The following is a 4,729-nucleotide window of genomic DNA, read 5'->3' on the forward strand; positions in this document are numbered from 1 at the left end:
CCGAACCGCACCTCTAAGCCTCCGGGCCCCCGCCCGCGCCACGCCCCTGGGACCGCCCCCCTAGGCCCCGCCCATCCTCTCGCCGCCTCGCCCGCCTCCCCGCGTGCGGGGCTTGGGGCTCCCTGCTCCTGGCCGGGTCCGTGCGCCCTCTGGGCATTTGCGCGCTCCCGGAGGAGAGCAGGCATCCACGTAGTTCCTCCCTCTGCTTCCTCAGGTTCGCCTTGGTTTTTAGTTCTCCGAAGGGGACAAGGGCTGGGCGCCTGAGTGGGGTCTTTTTCAGAATTTTATGTCCCCTTCCTCAGAGGCGGAAAACCGGAGGAAGCACTGCCTTTTCTGATTTTTAAAAAAATGAAAATGTTTTGTACCAAAAAGGAAAAAAAGTAATGCCAAGGTTCTTGATCTCATACAAAGTTTAGAGATAATCATGTATTTTTTTTCCCAATGAGCCTTGCTTACTAAATTTAGCATTTAAAAACTCCTTATGTCCAGGTGTATTTTCACATAAAAACTAAGATTAAGTGTGGAATAAACCACAGTGCCGAGAAAATAGTAAACACCTCTCTCCTGCCCTGACAGCACGTGGCCTGGTAGTCATTTATAAAAGTTGACACAGTCTCCTTTGTCGCAAGAGGAACGTTGTGCATTTGTCTTCTTCCGTTGTTCTTAATATTGGTGTCATTTATTAATTCAACGACATGCATTGAAGTAAATGAAGGAGCATACGCAGTCCCGCCCACCGTGTTCTGCTGGATCTCTATGGTAAAGCTGAGACCCTGTGAGTAGGTGGGTTTCCCTGTAACTGGAAGCTTGCTTGCTGACCGTCATTCTAACAAAAGAAGGTCATTGCTAGTCTAGGGAGACACAGGAAATGCAGAAGGCAGGGCTGGGCTGGCCTAGAGGGCACCGCTGAACTCACCCTTTTGGGCTTTCTACCTAATGAGGTTAAATGGGAGGTGGGGCATTCTGGCACAGGTCCATACAGAGCAGAGGTTGGCATTGCCCCCTAAGTGGAGCTAATAATAAGTGGAGCTAATGAAATATTCCTGGGGGAAAGTAAATCTTGCCTCCTTCCCAAGGAGATTCCTGCTCCAATGATAACCTTGGAGCATCTTGCTTTAATTTTATTTAGGAAAGTAATCTTTTTATAATACATTAAGAACTCATGAGCTCCTTTTAAACTGTGGCATATACATATATATATTATATATATATTTTTTTTATTGACTTCAGAGAGGAAGGGAGAGGGAGAGAGAGATAGAAACATCAATGATGAGAGAGAATCATTGATTGGCTGCTTCCTGCATGCCCCCTACTGGGGATCCTCTTGAAACTCAAGCAAGTGCCCTTGACTGGAATCAACAGGGGGACCCTTCAGTCCATAGATTGATGCTCTATCCACTGAGCCAAACTGGCTATGGCTAAACTGTGGTTTATATTTTTTTATCATGGGAACAAAAGTGTGAATCCTAAATACTTTCTGCAAATATACACAGAATTTGCATTTCGGTCAAAACTAAAAAAAAACAAAACAAAAAACACACACACACACAAAAGCACACAAGTAATTGCAATTTGTTTTCTCTGTCTATTGCTAATCCAGGCGACCTCTTTTTACTAAGGTACCTAATGATATTTTTATGTAAAGACATTATGAAGGCAAATATATTATAAAAAGCTTCACAGGGCATTATGGAATTAAATTCATAACTATTATTAATTCAATGTTTGAAACTAAACCTCACTTCTTTCCATTAGACTAACCATGTCTCCCTGACTCTCACCTGACCAGTTTTTTCATACTAGACTTACATCAAGGATATTTTAAGTTTGTTTCTAATCATCAATACTTAGAATATCTACAAGAATACCCTTTAATTTCTAAAGGGGTAATCAGATTTGCTTCCTTTTGAGTTACCTACTCATATCATTAAACATTTGTATCTGAAAAACGGAAAGAAAATAAAATGTGCACATCCTATGATCTAACAATTCTACTCTTTGGCATATACTCAACAATTGTATTGGCTAATGCAGTAGTCACTTAGCCACATGTGGCTATTGAGCCCATGAAATGTGTCTGGACTGCATTGAAATCTGTCGGAAGTGTAAAATACACATATTTTGAAGATTTAATATAAAAAAATTTTAAATACCTAATTTAAATGTATTTTTAAATATTGATTATAGTGGAAACAGGAATATTTTTGGATATAATAAAGTTATTAAAAATTTTTAAATAAAAAGTAAGAAGATGAATAAAACTTATTAGCACAATAGTTGAAACTTTGAATATGCATTTCTATTAAAAAAAGAAACCCAAACCTGGCTGGTGTGGTTAAGCCATTGATTGTCGACTTACGTACCCGGAGGTCACCGGTTCCGTCAGGGCACATGCCCAGATTGCAGGCTCCATCCCTAGTGCAGTGGGTGCAGGAGGCAGCCAATCAATGTTAATGGTTTTCTTATCGATGTTTCTATCTCTCTCTCCCTCTCCTTTCCTCTCTCTCTAAAAGTCAATAAAAACAGATTAAAAACAAAAAAGAAATACAGGCCAAAATGCAGTCACTTTGCTAAGCTATGTCACCAAACCAAAGCTTAATAACTAATTTAATTGCAGTTTCAGCCTCAGTAGAATTTTGAACCAATCACTCTGGAATTTTCTGATGAAATAGTGAAGTAAACCGCCTGATAAGACCCCTACCTTCCCAAAGAGAAGGTGGCTTTGCCTAAAATAATCCACTCTTTTAGCTTTTTTCTGCCTATAAAAACCTTCCATTTTGTACAACTCATGGAGTTCCTCCTAGTTGCTGCCTAATTCAAGAAACTATATATATAAAAGCCTAAGCAACCGTTACAACTGGTCAACTGAACGACTGGTAGACTGGTTGCTATGATGCACACTGACCGACAGTGGGCAGATACTCAATGCAGGAGTTGCCCCCTGGTGGTCAGTGCACTCCCACAGCCAATCTCCTGCAGCCAGCCAACCTCCCTCAGTCCCTCCCCCACCAGCTGACACCAATCGGCCCCAATTGGCCCCATCACCAGCCAGGCCAAAGAATCCCACCAGGGCACAAATTCATGCACTGGGCCTCTAATATATATATATGCCTAATATGCTAATTATCCCTCTGACCATTCGACCAGTTGCTGTGATGTGTGCTGAGCACCAGGGGGCAGACGCCCCAACTAGTAGGTTAGCTTGCTGCTGGGGTCCAGCAGATCAGGACTGGGCAAGACAGGCTGGACACGCCCTGGAGCCCTCCTGCAGTCCCTCCCTGGCCCCGATCATGCACCCGTGGGGTCCTTGGCCTGGCCTGCACCCTCTCGCAATCCGGGACCCCTCAGGGAATATTAAAGTGCTGGTTTCAGCCTGATCCCCACAGGCTAGGCCAAGGGACCCCACCAGTGCACAAATCTGTGCACCAGGCCTCTAGTTACTTAATAAAGCCAAATTTGTTCCACTGAATTCTGTTCTTTAACATTGCCAAAACAATGCTAATTCTGTTCCCTAACACAATTTGTGCAATGTTGTGCTTCAGATATACTATGAGCATTGGTGAATTGATCTGCTCATCAAATTTTAATGTGTAATATTGTTTTACCTAGAAAAATAATTTCAAGATTCAAACAATGGATTTATAAATTAACTTTTAGAATATAGATTTTTGTCAGTTGGACACTGGGTGTAGCCTATAAATGTCATTTAGTTACCACAATAACAAACCTATCATAAATCTATACAAGGAGTTCAAAGGGTATTTCTGAGTTTCTTAGGGGTGTCAGGGTCTACTCATAAAACAGAAATCTCAGCAGCTATTTTTACAGAAAAACTTTAAGGAATTGGTTAAACAGGCAATGGAGGGTTGGAAAGGCAAGAGGAAACATTGCAGTAACCGAGAGATAGTAACTGCAGGAAGCAGCTGCCACTGAGAGATCTGGATAGAGAAGTACTCGGATTATCAGAAACTAAAAGATGGAAGAGGGCCTGGAGGGAGCTGGGACTCAGGCTTCCAAGGAAGGGACTGTACCCCCCAACCCCCTACCCTGGGGTATTACTGAAGGTAAATGTTGAAGGTTGCTGGATCTGAGAAGGTAGATTAAAAATTAGAATTTGGAACCAATTGCTGCAGCCAGGGAAAAGAACCATTGCTGGGTGACGTGGCAGTTATGAAACCGAAACGTGCGGTTTGATTCCGAGTTAGTTGTCTCACGAAATAGAAGAATGAAGTCGCAGAACAAACCGGTCAGTGGAACCAAAGTGTATTGAGAGAAGGAAGTCCTGGCAAAGGGCCAGCTGGGGTTAGGAGTAAGCCAGTGCCCAGAGCTTCCTTTCCATGTTAGAGTCAGGCGTTTAAGTCTATTAGTCCATGTGCAGAGTCCCACATGGTCATAAGCCACGTGGGCGCAGGGGAACATATCTCCTGCCATCAACCCAGGAATCTAGCACACAGGGGTGGGGGGTGGGGGTGGGGGAGCAAAAGCAAATGCCTGATTTTTTTTTAATAATTTTTATTTCTTGAAGTATTACAAAGAGTATTACATATGTCTCCTTCCCCCCCCCCCCCCGGACACTCCCCCGGCCCCCACCCCCCAGTGTCTTGTGTCCACCGGTTATTCCTATATGCATGCATATAAGTCCTTCGGTTGATCTCTTAACCATCCCCCCCCCCCCAAACCCTCCCCAGGCTTCCCACTGTAGTTTGACAGTCTGTTCAATGCTGCTCTG

This window comes from Myotis myotis, unplaced genomic scaffold, assembly GCF_014108235.1.
Source record: "Myotis myotis isolate mMyoMyo1 unplaced genomic scaffold, mMyoMyo1.p scaffold_m19_p_12, whole genome shotgun sequence".
Classification (NCBI taxonomy): domain Eukaryota; kingdom Metazoa; phylum Chordata; class Mammalia; order Chiroptera; family Vespertilionidae; genus Myotis; species Myotis myotis.